Below are 26,930 nucleotides of genomic sequence, written 5' to 3' on the forward strand. Positions count from 1 at the left end.
CATCTGCAACTGTAGAAAACAAATTTTTTAGTGCGCTGCCCGACAGGAGCTTAACAATTGCGTAGTGGTACTGAGTTCTTTGTTGTGGTGTCTTTTCTCAGTTTCCTATCATCACTGGGTAATTTCTATCTGGGTGAGGAAAATTTGAGTTAAATGGTATCTGTTTTTTGACACTGAAGTGGAAGCACAGGTGTCTCCTACCTTTTGGCGGTAACAGTAATGAACAACCGTAAATCACAATAGCTAACTGCACTCTCAAAACATGTAACTTCACGGCATTGAACACTTGTAGCTCACCTCACTACGAATTTTCATATGTCACCATCGAGACACTACGTGCAGTGAACCAAAGATATTCCCCTTCCTTTCTCTCCCTGAAGATGATTCCCCCAGGGCTAGTACGAAACGTTGTGTTTGTTAAGAAAATCCTATCTCGGCTATTTATCGCGGAAAATTTTTATAAACATATTTTCGGTCAGGGAATCTTAAATTTTGTAATTATATTGTAAGGAAATGTGCATAAAACAACAGAACGCCCGAAAAAGGAAGAAACACATATACGGAGATTAAAATTAAGAAAGGAAAAGATGACGAATAAGAGGTGACCTACAAATATGATACGCACTTCAATAGCAGTGTGGAAGACTGATAAACTCAACGACTTTAGAATTTCTGGTCGTTGAAATAACTTGTTTATTATTGTGAACCATAATCCTGATAATACCTTGTTCTGAGTAAATTCTTTTATATTTACTATACAGTCGATTTTTACCAATTTAATCCCATTTCAGTTAATTTGTGAGTGGTGACTTACAAACAAATTAGTCGATATTGTCAATCAGGAGGCAGGCGACCTGTTGTAAATTTTTATTCGTATTTTCCATTTCATGACCATCGTAGTTACACTTCCCACGAACGATAAGAAGGTGTTTTTAACTACTTCATGTATGGTGTTGTCATTTTAAGATAGGTTTTAACGATTTGTGAAGTCGTAACGGCACAAATGTTTTGTGGTATGTATAGTGTAATTTATGCGTGCATATACTCTGTAACTCTGCTCAAATATTATGCACATTTCTGTAGGCTTTTGTATGTTGTTAACATTAGAAAAAACTCTGCTTTATATCTTACTCTGAACTAGTGATACTTGCAAACAAAGATTTCATGTGCGATCTTGACTTCATGGTTTTTCAGTCTGTAACATAAATAAAAAAAAAATACTTACGAACAATCTTGAAATGTATTTCTTACACTTAATTCTGCTGTTGAGTATTTTTACAACCCATAAATTTTTTCTTAGCAGTCGTTTGCAGGCAAGCAAACGGCTCTTTTATCACAATGTCACCCCACTGATTACACAATTTTGCATTTCCAACGACTCCCCGACAGGAGTTCTCCAGAGTTAAGGAGAGCTAGTGTAGAAGTCCTTACTGTCTTTGTGTACCTTTCACGTTAGTTAAACCGATGGTGTTCAGAGTACTGGTGTAGTGGGCAATTTAGGAGGGCGATTTTCTGTGAATCGCACAATGCGGGAATTACATGAAAATGTTGGAAGTAGTCACAATCAAACCACAGTAGCCCATTACAAACAGTACTGTAAGGTGCTTAAAAATGTTATTAAGGAGGCAAAATGTATGTGGTATGCAAATAGAATAACTAATTCACAGGATAAAATTAAAACCATATGATCAGTTGTGAAGGAAGTGTCTGGACAGCAGCTCAGGGTCGACGATATAAAGTCACTTCGTAGAAAAAATCAGATATATGTACAGTATTTAACAATCATTTTCTGAGCAGTGCAGGTGAATTAAATAATAATTTTGTTTCTCCAGGTTGTCATATGAAACTCTTGGCAAATGCTTTTCCCCGCCTGATGTCTGAAATACTCTTCTCTGATATAGACAAAGGGGAGATTGAGTCAATAATTAAATCACTGAAGACTAAGGACTCTTATGGATATGATGGAGTGACTAGCAGAATATTACTATACTGCAGTACTATATTGCACATGCTAGCCCTGTACATAGCCATATTTGTAATTTTTCCTTTAGGAATTGCCAGTTTCCTGAACGATTGAAGTACTCAGTAGTAAAACTGCTCTATAAAAAGGGAGAAGGGGATAATGTAGACAATTTTAGCCATTTCTTTGCCATCAGTGTTTGCTAAAGTTAGTGAAAAGGCTGTGTATGTAAGGATAATTGTTCATTTTATACTACACAATTTGTTATCAATTGTACAGTTCGGCTTCAGAAGTCGTTTAACAACTGAAAATGCTATATTCTCTTTTCTCTGTGTCCTGGATGGGTCAAGCAAAAGGTTTCTAACGCCAGGCATATTTTTTGAAGCTGGAGCACTACGGAATACGGGGAGCAGCTCACATCTGGTTCACCTCTTACTTTTGCAACAGAGAGAAAAAGGTCATTATTCACAATGCTGATAACGGCTGTATTGTGGAGTCTGAGTGGGGTACTGTCAGAAAGCGGGGGGGGGGGGGGGGGGGAGGTGCTCCAGGGATCAGCGCTGGGGCCATTTCTGTTCTTATTTATATAAATCATATGACCTCTAGTATTACGAGGAACTCTAAAATATTTATGTTTGCTGATGGCAGTAGCTTGGTAGTAAAGGATGTAGTGTGGACCATCAGCTCGGGTTCAAATAGTGCAGTTCATGACATAAATCCATGGATCGTAGAAAATAAACTAACGCTAAATCATAGTAAGACTCAGTGTTAACAGTTCATAACAAACAATTCAACAAAACCCGACGTCTTAATTTCACAGAATGGGCTTATTATTAATGAAACTGAACACTTCAAAATTTCTAGGTGTTCAGCTATAGTGGGAAAGCCCACATTCAGGATCTTGTTCAGACTTAATGTTACCATTTTTACTATTCGAACAGTAGCTGGCGTAAGTGATCGTTCGACAGGAAAATTAGTTTACTTTGCTTATTTTCATCCGATTACGTGGTATGGTATTATATTTTTGTGGAACTTTTCCCATTCTACAAGCATTTTTTGGCTCAGAACGGGCGGTTCGGACAATAATTGCTCCTCAGTTTGGGCCTGCGGAACTTGACGAGTAAATAAATAAATAAATGGGGTGTCGAAGGCGTTCTGAATACACGAAAGCAGGCGCCAGTGTAAATGGACACTGTGTCTGTTCCTTATCTCCCTTCTGTTACCCAAAGGAAAAATAAACCACTTGACACATTCTCGTAGATTCGTTCAAATTTATTAAGAAGTTCTCTGCACCGAGCAAAGTATGACTTTTTCTTCGTTTTTAGCACTGCCTCCACCTTTCTTTTCTAGATTTCAGGCAAAATGACTTCTTTATTTCGACGTACTGGAAAACAGTGAAGAAAATACAGTTCGGTTAGTGTTTCCACGATGTGATTTGTGATACAGTAAGAGCTTGCACCGACACAGATATGGCATTCAACTGGAAGAAACGTATTATGTCAGTTTCCGACACTTTTTTCATAAGTAAATATACTCTTCCAGTATCTGAACTAAAACGGAAGCTCTAACGGACTAGCTCATTACCTTTGTATCAAGATTACTGTGAGGTGCCAGATTTGCACAGACCTACCCTCGCTTATCTTTTCTCACGGAACTAATCCATCACATGTGTACTTTACACAGTAGCGTAACCTGACGATGGTGGCCCGGGAGCGGGCCCTGGACGCCTCGCCGTGGAGGTGTAGTTTTGTAAAGGGTAGAAAAAAACGAGGAAGGGCAAAAGTAAAGTAGAAGAAGGAGGGAAAAATAGAAGGGGAAAGAAAGGAGTGGATTCATGATGAAATGTAGACGGGCGTCATATTTCTCTTCAAACCTCTGCAATGCTCGACGTTTGGACTCTCTCCTGGAATCTTATTCAAGATGTCACTTGTGTCCCTAAATGACTGAACACTGTCGAAAGACAGTGTCGCTTTCACTTACAAAAGGTATTTTCCCGCGCTTTTTTCGGAGAACTTAATGGGTAAAAATCTTTAATCTGCTACCGTTGGGAACACCAAGAAAACTGACGATCAAAATAATAATAATAATAATAATAATAATAATAATAACAGTAAAAATGTGTCTCGTGTGATACATAGCAGTGATTTATGTGACATTCTTTTCCACAACACAGTAAGGACGTTTAGTGAGAGTGTACTATGCTGTGCTATTGTACCAGAGTGTACTGAAATTTCATCCCAGTTATCTCGCGTTTGCACGAACTGTTGTTGCTTTTGCTATTTTTAATCAGTTCATGGAAACTATTGAATGTAAATCCTAGGTTATAATCTCAAATTTATTTAACACTGTACTGTAACATTTTTAAAGGTGAAATAATAATACGAGCAAAAGTCATGCATTTAATTTCGTCAAATTTTACATTGGACAGCAACAGATTTAATTATATTTTTTCTGATATTTGGAATATTTAGCGACCGAAAGCCATACATTTTCGCTGCCACCGAATGAATTATTGTTATTTCTTGACAGTTTTGACGTTCTGTCCTCAAGAATATCACGCTATTTTCTGACGTGTCTTTCCCTGACCTTGTTGTTGTTGTTGTTGTGGTTTTCAGCCCTGAGACTGGTTTGATGCAGCTCTCCATGCTACTCTATCCTGTGCAAGCTTCTTCATCTCCCAGTACCTACTGCAACCTACGTCCTTCTGAATCTGCTTAGTGTATTCATCTCTTGGTCTCCCTCTACGATTTTTACCCTCCATGCTGCCCTCCAATGCTAAATTTGTGATCCCTTGATGCCTCAAAACATGTCCTACCAACCGATCCCTTCTTCTAGTCAAGTTGTGCCACAAACTTCTCTTCTCCCCAATCCTATTCAATACCTCCTCATTAGTTACGTGATCTACCCACCTTATCTTCAGCATTCTTCTGTAGCACCACATTTCGAAAGCTTCTATTCTCTTCTTGTCCAAACTGGTTACCGTCCATGTTTCACTTCTATACATGGCTACACTCCATACAAATACTTTCAGAAACGACTTCCTGACACTTAAATCTATACTCGATGTTAACAATTTTCTCTTCTTCAGAAACGATTTCCTTGCCATTGCCAGTCTACATTTTATATCCTCTCTACTTCGACCATCATCAGTTATTTTACTCCCTAAATAGCAAAACTCCTTTACTACTTTAAGTGTCTCATTTCCTAATCTAATGCCCTCAGCATCACCCGATTTAATTTGACTACATTCCATTATCTTCGTTTTGCTTTTGTTGATGTTCATGTTATATCCTCCTTTCAAGACACTGTCCATTCCGTTCAACTGCTCTTCCAAGTCCTTTGCTGTCTCTGATAGAATTACAATGTCATCAGCGAACCTCAAAGTCTTTACTTCTTCTCCATGAATTTTAATACCTACTCCGAATTTTTCTTTTGTTTCCTTTACTGCTTGCTCAATATACAGATTGAATAACATCGGGGAGAGGCAACAACCCTGTCTCACTCCTTTCCCAACCACTGGTTCCCTTTCATGCCCCTCGACTCTTGTAACTGGCATCTGATTTCTGTACAAATTGTAAATCGCCTTTCACTCCCTGTATTTTACACCTGCCACCTTCAGAATTTGAAAGAGAGTATTCCAGTCAACATTGTCAAAAGCTTTCTCTAAGTCTACAAATGCTAGAAACTTAGGTTTGCCTTTTCTTAATCTTTCTTCTAAGATAAGTCGTAAGGTTAGTATTGCCTCACGTGTTCCAACATTTCTACGGAATCCAAACTGATCTTCCCCGAGGTCCGCTTCTACCAGTTTTTCCATTCGTCTGTAAAGAATTCGCGTTAGTATTTTGCAGCTGTGACTTATTAAACTGATAGTTCGGTAATTTTCACATCTGTCAACACCTGCTTTCTTTGGGATTGGAATTATTATATTCTTCTTGAAGTCTGAGGGTATTTCGCCTGTCTCATACATCTTGCTCACCAGATGGTAGAGTTTTGTCAGGACTGGCTCTCCCAAGGCCATCAGTAGTTCTAATGGAATGTTGTCTACTCCCGGGGCCTTGTTTCGACTCAGGTCTTTCAGTGCTCTGTCAAACTCTTCACGCAGTATCTTATCTCCCATTTCGTCTTCATCTACATCCTCTTCCATTTCCATAATATTGTCCTCAAGTACATCGCCCTTGTATAAACCCTCTATATACTCCTTCCACCTTTCTGCCTTCCCTTCCTTGCTTAGAACTGGGTTGCCATCTGAGCTCTTGATATTCATACAAGTGGTTCTCTTCTCTCCAAAGGTCTCTTTAATTTTCCTGTAGGCAGTATCTATCTTATCCCTAGTGAGACAAGCCTCTACATCCTTACATGTGTCCTCTAGCCATCCCTGCTTAGCCATTTTGCACTTCCTGTCGATCTCATTTTTGAGACGTTTGTATTCCTTTTTGCCTGTTTCATTTACTGACCTTATTTACTCAATATTCACATGTTTGTAAAGACCTTTTTATACGTAAATAAACAGCCGGCAAGCTTTTCCTGCTCTGGATGCTAGCCATTTCACTTCGTTTCTCTTTTGAGTCAATATTTGTATTTGTTTGTCGAGCTGATATTCCTTAATCCTGTCAGCCATACCTTCAGCAACGTTAGGCGTTTGTCGTTTTAACAAATATCCAGTTTTTACGTCGACAGGATAGCACGTTCCGGATGAACCGCTTTGTGTTATTTCTGTAAAAAACGTGTTTGTTATTTCAATTGCTTTCCTTATATACATTCAGTGTCTGTTGTCTTTTGTAACCGAATTGCTTTAATAACAGAAGTTATCTACGCTCTGTATTTATCTGTCAGTTTCATATCCAAAGTGGTTTGGTGCAGGCCACGTTATGTAGATTGGCAGTGTTGATTCTCTTCTTGAATTTTATCACTAATCTGGGACGTACGTATGCATTAAAAACGAAGAAAGAGGGACGAGCGCTCTTTTAACATGTTTGTGTGAAAACACTAACATAAAGTCACATACATAATATTAGTCATGAATGTCAGTGGGTTATTGTTATTGTTATTATTATTCCTGAAAATTTGCCTTCCAGTGTGCCTTGAGGGCTTTCAAATAACTACGCACCCTCAGACTCAGAGTTGCAATATTAAAAGTTTTGGCTGATTTCGTTGTCTAAGGGCTGGGATACGTAATTGCTCATTAAGGGCCAAATACTGCTGAGTCTACAGTATACGATAATAATACACTGATGAATCGAATGGTCGAAGGTTTCTATCACCTGGCAATTGCGAATTGTGAATGTAACATACAAATTTATAAATGAAGGATTGCAATTAAATAAAATCTGGAGGTACTATTTTAACGACTTTAAGTGATGAGTACGACAGTAGAAGTAGATTTGAGAATGTGGAATATTTCTGCAAAACACTTATTGGTGTCGATGGTCAAGCAATTAAATAAAATATAAGTTGAATAACAGGGAAACTATAGAGTCCTACTGCACGTAATTAACTATGAACGCAACGTAGCTCTCGAGATATTCACTTCTAAACGCACACTACGTCTTCACTGTAGAAGCCATGGAAATCGCACAACTGCACAAGTCGGCATTCCGAAGTATTTCTATCCGTCGCGACCACGCGCAAACCACTCCACACTCTCCAAGTCTCTACGCAACTCCGCGCCAGTCGCGCCGTCGCGTCCAACACTTTTCGTGTCTTGTTCGACCGCCCCCTCGCGCCGCACTCCTAGAACTACCCCACTGCCAGAACTCGCTTTCATCCAGTCTCCCCATTCACGAGCGCTATGACTGGCTAGATCAATCGCGCCATGTCTTCATGCCAGTGCACCCACACAAGCATAATGAAACACTTTCGAAGTACTGAAACTTCCTGGCAGATTAGAACTGTGCCGGACCGATACTCGAACTCGGGACCTTTGCCTTTCGCGGGCAAGTGCTCTCTCAGGAGAGGTTCTGTAAAGTTTGGAAGGTAGTAGACGAGTTACGAGTTACTGGCAGAAGTACAGCTGTGAGGACGGGGCGTGAGTCGTGCTTGGTTAGCTAAGATGGTTGAGCACTTGCCCGCGAAAGGCAAAGGTCCCCGACTTCGAGTGTCGGTCCGGCACACAGTTTTAATCTGCCAGTAAGTTTCACATCAACGCACACTCCGCTGCAGAGTGAAAATCTCATTCTGGATTCGAAGTATTGGATTTACATTTCAATAGCTTGAAATTATATAAATATTCCTACGGCTGGACCATAAACACGCTCTAACACACATTATTAGATACATAAACAAATTAAATCAACACATATCAAAGGAATATAACAAAAGGTAGACCAGTAGCCTAATGTCACTGTGCTTCCTATAACACAGTAAATATTTAACCTATTTCTTCATGAATAGTATATATCGGATGTAAACAAAGACATAGATGAATAAATATATTTATAAGCATGCTGCTACCAATTTTTCGTGTAACTGTGGAGGCCTTAAGGCCTGACGCCATCGATAGTAATCGGCCACTTTGACCTCCAATAACTCATGTACTATTCAAGTTACATGCCTGTAATTTATAACGATTTATGTTTACACTAATAGCTTTCTAAAGACATGCCGATCGACGAAATCGGATGAAGAGTTTAAATTTTGGGAAATTCGTTGCTGGGTGTTACTTGTATAATTTACCCGTCAGATACTAAACAGTGTCACCATGGAATTCCCAGCCATGCGGTCGGGCTGGACCCCTCTTGCTTCGGCCAACGTCCGGCACCACGTGGCTGCTGGCGGGCCGCAGCTTTGGCGAGCGTCCCGTGCGGCCGCCCCAACTCCGAACATATATTTCCAGGGCGCCACAACTCGCCCGCTACCTCACAGCCTAAAGCGGCTAGCGCAATATGTTAAATACATTGAATATTCTTTACACAATAGTTTATGTTTAAAAAGTATATAAAATCATCTTAGTTGTTCTGGGCTCTTCAAATGGATTTATTTTCCTCCCCGTCATTTTCACGGCTGCTTAGAAAAGTTTATGACTTTTTCGAAAAGCAAATGGGAAGTTAATCTACACTTGCAGTCATCTGATCATTTCCTAGGCGTATTATTCCCACGTATATTATTTATACACTGAGGTGACAGAGGTGTGGGATAGCAATATGCGCGCATACAGATGGCGGTAGTGTCAAAAGGAAAACAGGCATAAAATGGCAGTCATTAGCGCAGCTGTCATTTCTACTCAAGTGATTCATCTGAAAATGTTTCCGAGGTGATTATGGAATTAACAATCTTTGCACGCGGGTTGTCAGATGGAGCTAGAAGCATAGGATATTCCATTTGGGAAATGGTTAGCGATCTCAGTACTCCGATATCTAGAGTGTCAAGAGAGTATGCCGAGAATACCACATTTCAGGGATTACTTCTCACCACAGACAGCGCAGTGGCCGACGGCCTTGACTGAACAACCGAGAGCAGCAGAGTTTGCGTGGAGTTGCTAATGTTAAGAGAAAAGCAGCATTACGTGAAGTAAAAGGAGAAATCAATGTTGGACGTACAACGAGCGTTTACGTGAGGACAGTGCGGCGAAATTTGGAGTTAGCGGGCTATGTCAGCAGACCTTCAACGCGAGTGTCTTTAGCCACGCGGAGTGGCCGTGCGGTTTGAGGCGCCGTGTCACGGACTGCGCGGCCCCTCCGCCGGAGCTTCGAGTCCCCCCTCGGCCTTGGGTGTGTGTGTTATTCTTAGAATAATTTAGTTTACGTAGTGTGTAAGTCTAGGCATCGATGACCTTAGCAGTTTGGTCCCTCAGGAACTCACACACATTTGAACATTTTCGAGTGTCTTTGCTAACAGCACGATATTGCTTGCAGCGCCTCTTCTGTGCTCGTGGCCAAATCAGTTGTATTCTAGACGACTGGAAAACCGTGGCCTGGTCAGGTGAGTTCCAAATTTCAGTTGGCGAGAACTGACTGTAGGTGTCGAGTGTGGCGCAGACCCCACGAAGACATGGACACACGTTGTCAGCAAGTCTCTGTACAAGCAGTTCGTGGCTCCATAACAGTGTGGCCTGTGTTTATATGGAAAGGATTGGATGCTCTGGTCCAACTGAACCGATCATTAACTGGAAATGGTTATGTTCGGAGACGTAGAGACCATTTGAAGCCATTCATGGACTTTGTGTTCCAAAACACTGATGGAATTTTTGTGGATGACAATGTCATCGGGTCTCAATTTTTCGCTTTTCATTTGAAGAACATTCTGGGCGAACCGTGGCAAGACTCTCAAGACCGTGCGTCTACCCCGCGCGGTGGATAAATAGAGAAAATGATTTGCCCACCAAGATCGCCGGACTAGAATCCCATTGCATATTTATGGGACATAATAGTTAGGTGAGTTCGCATGCAAGATCGTGCAGTGGTAACAGTTTCGCAAGTATGGTCGGCTATAGAGGCAGTATGGCTCAATATTTATGCAGAGGACTTCCAACGATTTTTTGAAACCATGCGACGTCGAGCTGCTGCACTATGCCGCCGTACAGAAGGAGATCGGACACGTGTTAGGAAACTCCTATTACGTGCGAACCTCTTTTTGAACGGCGTAGTGCTCGACGTCATCTCACCACATTTTAGAGTGTAGTAGTGTATAGGTCTGTAGGTCTCGAGCCAGCACAGCTTAGTAGGGGTTTCACATAAAGTCTATTTGGTGCTATGTAACATTAAGTATTCTAATTATAACTAATTTTTCCAATTATTGAGTTACTCGCCAAAACAGCGATTCACGACGGATCAATAACCAGTAGCTCTATAGTATGAACATACTATAGAGCTACTGGTTATTGATCAGTTTGTTTTAAACTATGTTACCATTACAAGTTTCGCTAAACGGCTTAGTCTTCCTTCGTCCATGCTATGTTATGTACTTCGATTAGTTTGCCGTCATTCACTTGCTTATCATACACAATACTTACTCCTTCACTATTGACACCTGTTCACACACTCATCGACATAATACCTGTAATTGACCTCCCCACCTTTTAACAACTCTCATACCTGTTTCAAAGGGTTGCTATCACCTGTCTTACACTTTACCAGCCTCTGTCTAGAAAAAAGAATGCCACGCAGTGAGAGCAGTGGTTCTAGCAGAGATCCGAATGTCCACTGGCGTACTGAGTGAACCAGAGAACGTAATAGTGTGCTGAGGGGCAAGTGTGAACCCGTCATGTAAATCAAGGTTACTACTACCCGACACCACGCCTCGCAGTCAACTGTCAGGCCTAACTCTGATGAAGGGCCAGGACCGCCGCTGCCGCACGGAGCGATCCTTACCCGCACGCGGGGACGTCTGAGCACAGCTGATAGATACCCTATCAAAGAGCCTGTCTTTCTCTATGCGTCCCGTCCGCCTGTAGCTCAACAGACGAGTCTCACAAACCGTATGATGTATTTTCTTGCCACTGTTACTATAGACCAGGTGGTAGGTCATGGACGCCTCCTAATACCGTGCCAGACCACCTTTTCTTCGACGTAGTGATAACTAACCGACATGACATTTACTCATCATCCCCCCCTCCCCCGTCGTAGAACGAAAGTACCTTCAGAAATATTGAGCCATGCTTCCTCTGCAGCCGTCCATAGTTGCGGAAGTGTTGCTGGTGCAGGATTCTGTGCACGGGCTGACCCCTAGATTACGTCCCATAAATGGACGGCGCGGTTCATGTCGAGCGAATGGGTGGCCAAATCGTTCTCTCAAACTGTCCAGAAATTGCTTCAAACCTATCGCGAACAACTATGACCAGAGGACTAGATGCATTATCATGCATAAAAATTCCATCGTTGTTTGGGAACATGACTTCCGTGTATGGCTGCGAATAGTCTCGAAGTATTTCAGTTGGACCAGACTACCCAGTCCATTCCATGTAAACACAGCCCACACCAGTGCGGAGCCATTACCAGCTTGCACAGTGCCTTGTTCACAACTTGGGACCATGGCTTTCCTGGGTCTGTGCCACATTCGAATCGTAGCATCAGCTCTTAGCAACTGAAATCGGAACTCACCTGACCACGTCCAACCGATATCGTCACGAGCGTAAAAGAGGCGCAGCAGGCGATGTCGTGCTGTTAGCAAAGGTACTCGCGTGGTCGTATGCTGGCAAATTTCGCCGCACGTCCTAACGGATACGTTCGTCGTACTCCCATATTGGTTTCTACGGCGATGTCACGCAGTGTTGCTAGTCTGTTAGCACTGACAACTCTACGCAAACGCCGCTGCTTTCGGCCGATGGCCACTGCGTTGTCCGTGGTGAGAGGTAATGTCTGAAGTCTGGTATTCTCGGCACTCTCTTGACGTTGTGGATCTCAGAATATTGAATTCCCTAACGATTACCGATATCGAATGTCCCATTCCTCTAGCTGTAGCTATCATTCCGGGTTATAAGTTTGTTAATTCCTGTCGTGCGGTAGTTAATCACGTCGGGGATCTCTTCACATGTGTCACCTGAGTGTAAATGATAACTCCATCAATGCGCTGCCCTTTTGTACCTTGTATACGCAATACTACTGCCATCGGTATATGTGCGTATACCTATCCGATGACTGTTGTCGCCTCAGAGTGCCTACTCCGTTTGGCGGCAGCTCAACACCCTCTCGATTCTAAGGTGGCTAGTCCGGAAAATCGTGGCGAACTATGGCAGTTTTATCTCATAGAACCGTTTCCATCTGTGAACGTCGTGGTACTTCTGAATAATTGATGTGACTCAATGTAAAAGCACTACGGTAGTGTCTGAGTAAACTTTCTACAGACAGCACGCTGTGTCCAGTACATTAAACCTAACGTTGTGAAGTTCTATATAAATTTTGCCCATGGACGCTGCCGCTGCCATTCTAGACGTCAAACGAAATTCCTTCGTCCGAGATAAAATGCCGCTTAGTATGAAACAAGTATTCTAGTGTAGCGACGCTGCCGCGCGCTAATTCAGGCTCGCCGGTGTGTGTGTGTGTGTGTGTGTGTGTGTGTGTGTGTGTGTGTAAGCGCGCGCGTGTGTGTCAGTGCAGTGTTATGCGGTCGTAATTTCTGTACACGACGTCAGTGTAGTTCCGCGCCCAGCCTCTAGAGGCGCTGTGTTTTCTAGCTTTTATATGCGTTCTGTTTATTATTATTATTCCTTGTTTTTTGGGTTAGTGAGTAGTTCCGTGCCTCCTGGCTGGTGTGGAGGAGTACTGTTTTCTCTCCAATAACTACGGATGTTTTCCCAGGATTAAGGATCCTTCTGTAGAGACCGGAAGTAAATTTTATAACTCCGATCAGTCCAGGCATGCCGGCGTCGTCAGATACGCGCTCTCAATAAAGCTATTTTTGCTGAACTGAAGATCTTTAGTCTTCTGAATCACGTTAAGCAAAGGTCGGACAGCCACCAGTTTAGCTGAACCCGACAAGTGGTGACCTCGACGTGATTCAAGCAGAAACCGACGTGATTAAGAAGAAGCAAGCGTGAGCTACGTAAGTAACGAGCACATAATGACCGAAGAGCAGGCCGTTTCCACGATCGCAGTCAGTTTGCCGCCGTTCTGGCCCGACAACCCGGTACTCTGGTTCGCGCAGCCAGAGGCAATATTTAGCTGCGCTGGAATAACGGTCGAAGCAACTAAATTTGCGCTGATTGTGAGCCAGCTCGACCAACGTTATGCAGCCGAGGTGCAGGACATAATCACAGCACCGCCCGAGGCTGGAGCTTAAGCCAGGCTCAAATCAGAATTGACTCGACGGGTGGCCGCGTCACAAGAGGACCGGATACGTCAGGTTCTGACACAGGAAGAAATTGGCGACAGGAAGCCTTCTCAATACCTGAGACATCTACGCAGCAAAGTTGACACCGTTACTGTGCCAGACAGTCTGCTCAGAACACTGTGGAGCAGCAAATAAAAGCCATAATCGCCTCACGAACGGACATGCCGCTGGATGACGTGGCGCAGCTAGCAGACCGGATTCAGCACGCGATAACACCGGCTCAGGTCAGCGCAGTCGCGGCATTGGACGACAGTACAGACAGTACCGCGTCTGTAGCACGGGCCGACTGTGATTCACTCGCGGCCAAGGTTGAGCTTTTGTGCGCCCAGGTCAGTGCGCTGCTGGCACGTGACTACGACAACGCATGGCAGCCACTGGCGTATTATTCCCACAAGCTTTCGCCTGCACAGAGAAAATGGAGCACATATGACCGTGGGCTCCTGGCGGTATACCAAGCAGTGAAATTTTTCCGCCCCCAAGTGGAAGGGCGAACTTTCACGATATATACAGACCACAAGCCACTCACGTTCGCCTTCCGTCGGAATAGTGTCAACTGCTCCCCGTCAATTTCATCACCTTGAGTTCGTGGCCCAGTTTACTACCAACATTAGACATATTTCTGGGATCGACAACATTGTTGCGGATTGCCTATCACGGATCAGCGGTGTTTCCAGTACCATAGACTTTCCTGCACTGGCACAGGCACAGAGAGACGACGATGAACTCCTTGCCTGTGTTAAAGATACGGCTTCCGCATTGCAACTGAAACTCGTTGATGTTCCGGTGGAAGATACACAGCTATACTGCGACGTTTCTCGCGGCCGACCTTTCTGACGCCGGCTTTTAGAAGACAAGCCTTTGGCACAGTACATGGATTGTGCCATCCAGGGGTACGTCCGACATTCCGCCTAGTATCGCAACGTTTCGTGTGGCCGGGCATGCAAAAATACTGCCGCGAGTGGGTCCGATCTTGTCTTCAGTGCCAACGCTGCAAGATTAACCGCCATGTACACGCACCGATCGGCGATTTTCCTGATACAACCGCCCGCTTTGCCCACGTTCATTTGGATGTAGTCGGACCACTTCCACCTTCGAACGGACAAAGACATCTGTTCACAATGATCGACCGTTTTACACGTTGGCCGGAGGCAGTGCCGGTGGATAACATCACAGCAGACACATTAGCTTCCGCTTTTGCAATGACTTGGTTGGCAAGATTTGGGTGCCCACTACATATTACCACTGACCGCGGACAGCAATTTGAATCAGACTTGTTCTCACAGCTGGCCAAGTTCTGTGGTTACACCCACCATAACACCACAAGTTATCACTCAGCAAGCAACGGAATGGTCTAACGCTGGCACCGTTGTTTGAAGGCCGCGCTGATGTGCCACGAAGAAACCTGGACAACCGCACTACCAGTGGTCTTGTTAGGCTTACGGACGACTTTCAAACCAGACCTGGGGTCGTCAGTGGCAGAACTGTTTTATGGAGGAACACTGCGCCTTCCTGGTGACTTTGTAGACGCTGATGCCACAGAGACAGTTGCTACCGGCCAGCCGGATTTCTTGCGACGCTTGAGGGATCATGTATCAAAGATTCGCCCTCCGAAAGCCACACGTCACGGCAAGCCGGCCACTTTCGTGCACCAGGACCTGGAACAATGTCATCACGTCATGCTCCGCACTGAGGGCGTTAAACCGCCTCTACAAGCTCCTTATTCTGGTCCATATGAAGTGCTACGTCGCAGTGCCCACACGATGGATATCCTAGTGAACGGCAAAACCACGACTGTTGCATTTAATCGGGTTAAACCTGAGTATGTTTTTCCTGACACACCACTAGCGGCACCTCGTCGTAGGCATCCACCTACCGCTGACGCCACATCTCCGGCGCCGGCTCTTCAACACCCGCCGCCCAACGCAGCACAACATCCGCCTCCTGACGCTGTTCCTCCTCCTCCGACGAGGACGACCCGTTCTGGACGTCGGGTGCACTTTCCGGCGCGGTATCTCGACGCCGACGCTCCGCTTCCACCCGGGGGGCTGATGTAGCGACGCTGCCGCGCGCTAATTCAAGATTGCCGGTGTGTGTGTGTGTGTGTGTGTGTGTGTGTGTGTGTGTGTGTGTGTGTGTGTGCTGTGCGCGTGTGTCAGTGCAGTGTTATGCGGTCGTAATTACTGTACACGACGTCAGTGTAGTTCCGCGCCCAGCCTCTAGAGGCGCTGTGTTTTCTAGCTTTTATATACGTTCTGTTTATTATTATTATTCCTTGTTTTTTGAGTTAGTGAGTAGTTCCGTGCCTCCTGGCTGGTGTGGAGGAGTACTGTTTTCTCTCCAATAACTACGGATGTTTTCCCAGGATTAAGGATCCTTCTGTAGAGACCGGAAGTAAAATTTATAACTCCGATCAGTCCAGGCATGCCAGGCGTCGTCAGATACGCGCTCTCAATAAAGCTATTTTTGCTGAACTGAAGATCTTTAGTCTTCTGAATCACGTTAAGCAAAAGTCGGACAGCCACCAGTTTAGCTGAACCCGACAGTAGGAACTGCTGTTGAGAAACTTAATCTCGTAATATCTGTATCACAAAAGAAGTGTTCTCCATGGGATCTAATCTGCATCAGCACGAATGACCATGATGACGAGGTGTTGGTTTTGGAACACGATCTCGAGTTCTTTGCTACTCATAATAAAATTTCACGAGATGAGTTTGGATAGCAGTGACAGAATATAAAACTTTAACAAGAATTAAATTATTTAAAATATAAAACTGCCTTCTCACACACACACACACACACACACACACACACACACACACACACACACACACACACACACACACAGAGAGAGAGAGAGAGAGAGAGAGAGAGAGAGAGAGAGAGAGAGAGAGAGAGAGAGAGAGAGAGAGACAGAGAGAGGCCAAAGACACGAATTTATCGAGCGGTCTAACGCACTGCAGTCATGGACTGTGTGGCTGGTCCCGGCGGAGGTTCGAGTCCTTCCTCGGGCATGGGTGTGTGTGTGTTTGTCCTTAGGATAATTTAGGTGAAGTAGAGTGTAAGCTTAGGGACTGATGACCTTAGCAGTTAAGTCCCATAAGATTCCACCCACATTTGAACAACACGAATCTTGTCAGTTCTCAAACTTACGGTAAGAGAGTTCAGTGGAAAGAATTAAAATGGTTCAAATGGCTCTGAGCATTATGGGACTTAACATATGAGGTCATCAGTCCCCTAGAACTTAGAACTACTTAAACCTAACTAACCTAAGGACAACACATACACCCATGTCCGAGGCAGGATTTGAACCTGCGACCGTAGCGGTCGCGCGGTTCCAGATCGAAGCTCCTAGAACCACTCGGCCACATCGGCCGGCAAAGAATTAAAATAATACATCAGATACCCTCATCCGAATTACCGCTGAAATAAAAAATGAGATGTGCCAGCCACTGGGGCAGTACGCTAAAATCTCCAGCCTAAATGATAGGCTGGAGCCCAGAAGCTTTCCCACCGTCGCCACCACTCCCAATAAATTGCACTGGGTTAAAATGAGGCGTACAGTGAGTTGTGCTCCACAGGCATCACAGATGGGTTTTCTCGTCGGTGTCTGAGATAATTATCAGAATCATTACCTTTGAACTTTTAAATCATCGAAAGTATACGTCTATGTGGATTGTACTGGCTGTAAACTGTTCAACTTCATTTATTGCATGTTTGGAGAATGATGGAAGTGCCATTTTCGGCCCTCACCAGAGGATGCCACAGTCCGTTTCTCGCACTGTGTGGTAAGTTAAAAGAGTCAAGTTGAAACACCATTTCTGCCGTTCCATAACAATATAAGAAAGTCGCGACGACGCGAAAGCAATAACTCAGGCAGCTGCTCTGCCACCTTTCATAAGGCGCGGCCCTGCCCTGGGCGCAGCGTAGCCCCATGTCGACGGATGACAGTAGTTAAAAACATTGCAAATAGGTTGTATTGATTCAGTTATTATTATGAGGTCAGTAGGCGACTTTTCGTATGAGAGAATCTCTACAGAGTAATACCAACATAGTTTCTTCCACTCAGGAATGAGAGCAGAGAGGACACAAACAGTTAGTGACCAGATATAGTCGGTTGATTGAAAAAAGCTTGGAGGTGGAGAGGTTGATCACGGCAGTTTTTTTGCGCGTGCATCCCCTCCACCGAAGCCCAGTGAAAGCGCTAGCTGTCCACCATTTCGGCAGACGGGGAGCACAGTGTAAGATTACAGGTAAGGGAGTAGACGTACCTTCAGTACGTCTGTCTCGAAATTCAGGACAAAGGTATTTGAATATTTGATAAATGTACTAGTCCGTTCTGTTTCTGTCACGTCGTTGTATAGGGAAAACCTTCATGTCTGCCGGCCGCGGTGGTCTCGCGGTTCTAGGCGCTCAGTCCGGAACCGCGCGACTGCTACGGTCGCAGGTTCGAATCGTGCTTCGGGCATGGGTGTGTGTGATGTCCTTAGGTTAGTTAGGTTTAAGTAGTTCTAAGTTTTAGGGGACTGATGACCACAGCTGTTAAGTCCCATAGTGCTCAGAGCCATTTTTGAACCTTCATGTCTGCTTGTTATGAAATTTATTAAGATTTGCCTTAAAATGTGGAGGAGACTGTCCCTTGTTCCTCGCCACGTGGCAGCCAGTGCTGAAGTTTTATCCTCTTGCAGTCCCATATTACATTAACTGCAAGCCCGTATAGCGTGTGAAATGACTGGATTAACGAAGGATAATATCTTCGTTCTGGTTAGTAAATTTCGCGCCAGTTTGTTCTTTGTGACCCATTAGGCTTCATGTGGTCCACGTGCACAGAGCCGCTCTTAAAGCGACTGTTGTCCACTGCCGATAAAATAAGATGCCGAACGGAATCGATTCAGTAATCCTTGCCGCTTCATGGGCCTTTTCATACACGCGTTAGGTTGATTTTGCAAACAGGATACCGTGATGAGTTTGACCGGGACCTCGTGGTCATCGGCACAATAGGCGAGCACAATAAACTAGGCGCGCACAGACGGGAGAAGATTACAAAGTGAAACGTTTTTTTGTACGCAAAAACTGACCTCGTGGCCGTTAAGGGTCTGAATGCGAGTAGTGAAACTCCACTCTCTCCGCAGCACTCTCTATCTTATTACATTCCTGTCTTATTGTATTTGATTTCTCATTTCGTGTAGTTGAATGCATGCACACTGGACTAACGAATTACGGGTTGTAGCAAATTGACGAAACGCAGTCTCAACCATTCCCTCAGGTGTTCACGCAGTGTGCACTCATTGTGACTGAGTGTCAATGAAAGTTTTGTCTAAATCGTGGTGATGTTAACATTTGTCTTAACCGTGGTGTATGTCGACGACGATGTTATGTTGTTCAGTTAATTCAATTAATAAATAATTAAATGATGACCAGAAGAATTAACAAGCTGACAAATATCCCATGTAAATCAGTGGAATAACTCCGATGCCATCAGCACAAGCCGACAGACAAAGATAGAATGACCAGTCGGTCACATATTAGCATGTGCAACCCCAGTCCCTAACCAGTAAATACGAAAGAGTAAAGACACGTTCTGCTCTTCTGTTTGGACCTCCCTTATTCTCTCCCCAGTTATCCGTTGCATGCATATAATATGAGGCAACATTAATTCGAGTCACTATTACCGTAAACTGCTGGTTTTCTTTCATTCGCGGCCTTTCTCCCATGTTTGAGGGCTGCTCCAACAGAAAAAGGGAGCGTCTCAAAGAACAGTTTGGATAATAACAAAGAAGGGACAAATACGAGTGATCATACAGACTAGGTATAGGAAAGCAAGTAGCCGTTAAGTTTTATTTGGTCTCTCCCTCTCCCAAAATCATCAGTTCTCTTCTGTTTCTCACTTCTCTCACAACATGTCTACTTTCAAAGTGACAATAAATATTATGAATCCTGGCAGGCATCGGCGTGTAAAAGTAGACAACTTTTGCAGCACTAATAAATCCTGACGGTATCAACGCATTAAGGGTTTCTGTTATGACACAAATCTGTCCTGATAGGGCATGTATGAAAAGCTGAAATATTAAACAGTTCTGCTTTTAGCCTCCCCATAAAATAAAATGCTACTTTAATTCCGTTTAGTATTCCTCGTGTTTCTTTTCGATTTACTGGCCCACTCATTTTAAATGAAAACTAGGTTTGCACCTGCTAAAAAAAAGTGATGGCAAACCTTATTTTACTCAAATTATTCCACGACAAGGTGATAGTGTCACACCTCTTTACTTATTACAGATTTAACTTCTTATCTGGTTAATGCATTAAGAATTTGGACAGACTTATGTATAAGCCTCGGGTTTCTTTCAAACATCTCATACGACATATGTTTATCACGCGTAATTGATACGACCGGATTTTTCAGAAAGGTATTAGTCTTATCAGCATAACTCACAAGCACTGTCTTTGGTTAACGTAAAATAAAATTTACCAGCATATATACACCGAACAATGCCGGGGAAGGCGAGAATATGTTCAAGAAAAATCACGTAACTTAGGATAGGAATCTCAAAATCACACGCTCATCCATTAATAAAGGAAAGCGGAATGAGAGCAATTCTTCACTACCGATAACCACTAGGGCCCCTTTTCAAACTCAACATAGAAGACTTAGTTTAACCCAGAGCAAGTGCCAAACTAGGCAAAATACATTTAAATAACGCAGTCTCAAAATGAAGAAAAATGATTCATCCACATAAGTATCCATTCTATTCTTCAATTTCAGATCCATTCAGTGATAAGCGAACAAATGATTTCGATTTGCTCTTAGTGGCACTTGGTTGAAATCATTGGTATTCATGCAAAGAAACCTCGTCTCTTCTCCAATAAAATTAACCATGAATCTGGAAATCTGTGCAAATATTACATAAGAACTTAAGCACCCTAGTTGAACAAAGCCAGCAACTTTAAAGTTGCCGAAATCCAAAATAAATATAAAACTCAGTCTCATATTTTGAAAAACTATGATCCGCGAATTTTCTTGACACATTTAAAGCAATTATACTTTACTAACTGTATCGCAGAATTAAGATTCTTTGTGTCGAACATCATATCGTAGCCAACTCATTCATAGACAAAGTAGTCTCTCTCAAAAACTCAAGAATAATGGTAAATCAACTTCCAAAATTAGCACGAACTTCATTTAGTACACAAAATACTGAAATGAAGATTATAGCCAGCAGCGAAGTGCGTTCAGTTCCAACTGTTACTCGGTATTCCCTGTAGTGGGTAGATTCTGGGTGGTCTGTGTTGAGCGACAGTTCTATAGGACCCACTTATTTCTGGTACTGAGGCGCTTACTTCTTGTTTGCATCTAGCAGATGGCGTCATTCTCGTTATACTGACTGAGCTGACGCAAAGCAATTGCGGAGAGCATTTTTCGCTTCCGTTGAAACGTTTTCACGGCGTTACATTAATTAGCAACGAAACTGAAAAATGAATTGCGTTACTGTGTCAAGTAATGCTACTTGGGATTTTGTGTTGCCTCATGTTTTGATTTGTGTCGTAAAAGAAGAATTACTGAAATAATTGTCTTCCTCCTCACTGGAGCGATTTGTAATGTCCGTCCTATGTGCTGTTTTTCTACGTTAAGTAGCCAATAACGCTTATACTACTGCAGGAGCAGTTTATGCACATGGGCTGTACCCTGTATTAACAACACTTACAGCACGGTTGGTTTGAAAATGGAGACAGGCGTCCGAAACTAGTTACTATCAAGAAATGAAGAATAGACACTTCTCATTGCAACTTGTAACAGAGCTACAACCATATATTCCTAACAAGATTATTCTAAATATCAGAAAGAAAAGTAATAACGGACGAATGAAATTAATTCGGAGTTTAAATTTATTTTGAAGACATGAGGTTTCAACAACCGATAGAGAAAAAAAAGTGAGTAAATTCTGAGTAAGTGCACGAGTGTATCATTTACATAGTTACTGCATGAACAATTCACACGTGCAAATTCTGGTAGACAAAATGTGATAGTATAAGATACACCTGATGATGGGGCTAACATTGATTGGCTGATTTGGGGTAGGGGACCAAACAGCGAGGTCATCATTCCCATCGGATTAGGGAAGGATGGGAAGGAAATCGGCAGTGCTCGTTCAAAAGAAACATCTCGGCATTTGCCTGAAGCAGTTTAGGGAAATCACGGAAACTTAAATCGGGATGGCCCTCCCCAATGCGAGTCCAGTGTGCTAACCGCTAATGGGACTAAGACCCGAAACCGTGGTATGTATAGCAACTTCTGTCGTATAAGACTTCGGTTAATAAAAGTATTTTACAATTGTGGCGATGAACACGTTGCAGAAGAGTTGTTGATGCCCTACAAATAAAAACTTACTTTAATAGGAGGTTACAGAAGGGAGGCAATTTATAGCAAACAATAGAACACATGATTTGGAATAAGGAAGTTTCAGAAAAAGCAAAGCTCCTTATGTATAAGGATTATTACTTCCCTATTATCAACTATGGTGCAGAAACATGGACAATGACAGAAAGGGACTGGAGCAGGCTGTAAGCAGGGGAAATGAAATTTCTCAGAGCAGTTAAGGGAAAAACAAGAATGGACAGAGTAAGGAATGTAGAGATTAGAAAGGACCTTAAACAGGAAATACGAGAGAAGAAACTGAAAAAAAAGAGATTGAGATCGTATGGGCATGTTAAGAGGATGCATGGGCAGACTCCCCAAAATTATGGAAGAACTAAAGATGGATGGAAAAAGACCTAGAGGGCGCCCAAGAACACGATGGAAAATGGGAGTGAGAATATCTGTAGAAAGGAGAGGTGTGACCTGGCAGCAAGTGGAGGAACAAAAGTGGTGGGAGGACCGAGCGAAATGGAGAGGACTCGTCAGCACTCAGACCCGGCAGCCCCTGGAGCGCCGGCCGCTGGTGGCCGAGCGGTTCTAGGCGCTTCAGTCTGGAACCGCCCGACCGCAGGTTCGAATCCTGCCTCTGGCATGGATGTGTGTGATGTCATTAGGTTAGTTAGGTTTAAGTAGTTCTAAGTTCTAGGCGACTGATGACCTCAGAAGTTAAGTCGCATAGTGCTCAGAGTTATTTGTGCCATTTTTTAGTAGCTGGAGCGGGATCCGGATATAGATAGACTTTCTGAGTTGCCGGGCGGCTAAGATTATCCCATCATCGAAGTTTTAACACCAGGAGTAATAAAATCTATTAAAAAGACGCATTGTCTTATTTCGTGAATATTTAAGGAATTTTAACAATGGATTACGAAGAGTATGGACAACAAATAACACATTATATCAGTTGCTACCGGTTTCGTTCAGAATGTGACCATCCTCAGACTCTTTATACTATGATGATGGGTGGTGGCAGTAATCGGAGCAAGTGTTATGCCTCAACGAACGTCTGCCGCGGATGAGGATGATCACATTCTGACCGAAACCGGTAACCATTTAAATAAGTAACTTATTGCGGTTGATACTGTTAGTAATCCATTTTTAAAGTACTTTTAGCAAGGTCACTGTTTCTACTCGAGAAGTCTTCTCAAAGATTACTGATTCGGTAAGGAAGTACCGTACGGTTGGTAGTAGGCACAACTAGGGGCGCATGCGCAGCAGCGAGCGGCAGAGCGGTGCGTAGTTGGCGGCCGCAGGGCGCGCTATCGCCGCCGCCGTGTCACGGCCCGCGGCCCGCGGCACTCGCGCCTGACATTTAATTACGGGCGCGCGCGTTGTTTTATTGTCTGTGCCGCGCCCCAGCACGTCGCGCCCTCCCTACCACTGTATCGCCCGCTGTTCGCCCGCCTCCACAACGCGTTCAATTCAGACAGTAAACAAACATGCCACTCTCGATCAGATCCGTGTAATCCGTGCAACAACATGTCTCGTAACCCCTTGATACGTTGTGATCTCGTTTTATATTGCGCAAAATTTCCCACATTTTACTGCAGAGAATAAAAATTATTTACTCTCGATTATTATGTGCCCAGTCACCTGTATTTATGGTTTTTGGCGATTATCGATCAAATCGAAGCTTCAGACATTTAAATTTAGTAACCGAGGTCATATATCTTCTAGTTTATTAGATAATCTTACTCAGGTATCTTCCGATATCACTACAATGCAGCTAACTCTGAAGGCTTAACATTCTAAACATGCTAAATATCTATTTTTTCTTCAAAATTGACTTTATGCTCTCTAAAGGCGCTGTGTTCATGAGAGTATGTATATTATAATAAAAGCACTTGCTTCGTCATATTACAAAGGTAACGAATTTTAACAGTGCCGGACGAATGTAATAGCTGCCATATTGTTTGTCGTGCTGTCGAAGTAACACTTATACATTAGCAATCGATCTGCAGCAAGTGTTTTTTTCCATCTCTTAGACACTCAGGTATTTTCTACTTACGCCAGCTTTCATATTACAACTTCCGTGTTTAACTGTTTACCCCCTCAATCCTATTTTGTCTTTTACGCTCCCAATTAGAATTGCTATGATCTATACTATATTTTTTTTTCTTTTCTCTCTCTTATTCTTCCCAAAAATTTTGTTGACAGAATTCTTTACCTGAGCACACATTACATGAATTTACAGACTAACGTAAATTAATTTCCCCTGTGAAACCTATTTATTCAGCTTATGAAACTCTCTGTTCTAAACCTTTTGTATTAATTACTTTTGCTGGAAGTGATGGCATTTCATAGATTTTGATCTAGAAGGCATTCATTCATAAAAATCTAATGAATTAATGAACAGATTCAACAGTAGGTTATCTCAGAACCACAGACCAATTTTCACTCATTTCCAAGACATGTTTATTTTAGCTCAGACCCAATTAACTCAGGAGATTCGATTAATTAAAGATTTCTACCACACTAAACTTTCAGGTTATGTTGTGACCAAACCACTTTAAATTTCTCGAATATGTTAATTGCTATTGATGGGCTAAATTTTCGGAACCGAACGACACCAATAACAAATATGTATTTGCCAGAATTAAGAGTTGCGTAAATTTTAACATCCAAACTTTCATAACCAACATTGACGCCATACCTAAAAGTCAGGAATTCCCATAGTGTAAGCATAAATTGATTCTGTACATTTTAATAGCTTATTGGTAATTTGATAAACAAAATCTGACAGTCATTATTACATCTATTTAAAAAGACATGATTTGACCAAGGGAAAATTCTAATAATAGCCAACTGGCCTAAAATCATGCAATCTTCTACAGCGCGTCTATATAAACACGAAACACGCGCAGTTCTGTAATTCACTTTTCTTGGAGTTAAGTCTTGGTGACTATGTAACTTAATCCGAGATTTCAGTATTCTCTACATTGTGTACTCAAAGAGTTGTTTTTTGAACTCATCGCGGGATTATTCGAGGATATGAACAGTGGCTATTAAAATCAGTGATAGACTTGACAAGTAACATTCGTAAACATTCCATTGTGTCGTGACGAACTGTTATCATCATACCGTGTGCCTTGTAGACAATACGTCGATCTGCTATAGGAAAAATTACTTTGTGTGCCAATAAATCCATGATGCTCATTCCTTTGGCGGAATATAAGTTAAGGTTATCCGCCAAATTTGAGCGCAAGGAGACCTGATCTATAAGGAGGACTGGTCCTGAACCATGGTAATCAAACTCCATATTAAATGTGCGTGGTGATTTCGTGTGAACTTTTGAAAAGTGCTACTAGATGTCTATTTTTGTTGATTAAGAGTTACAACCCTATCACGAACATTTTCAGCTGAAACACCAGTGGCGCGGCTACCGAGAGGCAACACTAATCTGCGTGAAGGTCCTCTTTGTATCTTTACAAGTGTGGCAATCATGTAATTGTGGCATGTGTGTGAAGCTAATAACATAGCATAATGTGTAATCCACGTTCTTAGTTGCACTGAAAATACCGTTAATGCACCTGGCAACAAAAGACAACTTTTGATTTGTAGTGACAACTGCTTTGGACAAAACAAAACCGTGTATTTACATCTCGTATATGTATATGTTCGAAGTGTCTTATAGCGTATTTGACTGTATATAACATACCTGGTTTCAGACCACAGTGATAGAAATTTTGCTTTACTAGAAAAGGGCAAGAAGGAAGTTAAGTGATATGTAACTGACGATTTACAAGAAGTAGTTACTTCAGCATGCTCTTCTTTACTATTCAGCACACACAGAATGGAGAAAAAGGAGAGAAGGTGATGAACTCATCAACACGACAAAGCTACACATCAGTTTTGTTGTATAAATTAATATCACCTGAATTGGAATAGTGCACATCAAAGGAACAAAAATGGCTCTGAGCACTATGGGATTTAACTTCTGTGGTCATCAGTCCCCTAGAACTTAGAACTACTTAAACCTAACTAACCTAAGGACTTCACACACATCCATGCCCGAGGCAGGATTCGAACCTGCGACCGTAGCGGCACGCGGTTCCAGACTGAAGCGCCTTTAACCGCACGGCCACACCGGCCGGCATCAAAGGAACATTTAATGACACTGAACAGTGGGAAAGTGTAAACATCCTGAAGAGAGGTACAACTGTGAGCGATCCCATTCATACACGGCTTTCAGTATGGCAGAATATTTCAGGATACTCTGCTCAAAAAGAAGGAATTGCTTGGTATGTACCCTTTATATCACATCACCACCGGCAATTTTTTACTAATTTGTTTAATGATACTGCATACTGATTTTTGTTTCGTACTTTCTGAATCTCCCACCTGCGTTAACTGTGGGGAGCATCATTCTCCCTGCTCGCCAGACTGTGCAGTCTACCAAAGAGAGCGGAAGATACAAGAAATTAAGACCCTGGACCGTTTAATTTACCAAGAGGCAAGGAAGAAGCTAGAATGGCTCAACCCCACATCTATGTTGAGGAGTTATGCTGCTGCAACTTAGCCGCCACCAGTTCCTGCAAAGACTCCCTTCTCAGTTGGCCCACAGAACAGTAAAGTTACGCCTGCCCCACCGCTGGTAGGGGCCACATTCTCTTCCACTGCTCCCAAAACACCCGGTTTGGGAGCAGTGGACCCTGAACAACTGGGGACATCTATCCCCAACTCTCAGCTGGAGAGGCACCAGCCTCCTCCGGCTGCTCAGTCGGAGGGGCAAGAGCCTCTTCCGGCTCCTCAGCTGGAGAAGCAACAGCCTCCTCCGGCTGCTCAGCCGGAGAGGCAACA

Source organism: Schistocerca serialis, chromosome 1 (assembly GCF_023864345.2).
Source record: "Schistocerca serialis cubense isolate TAMUIC-IGC-003099 chromosome 1, iqSchSeri2.2, whole genome shotgun sequence".
Taxonomy (NCBI): Eukaryota; Metazoa; Arthropoda; class Insecta; order Orthoptera; family Acrididae; genus Schistocerca; species Schistocerca serialis.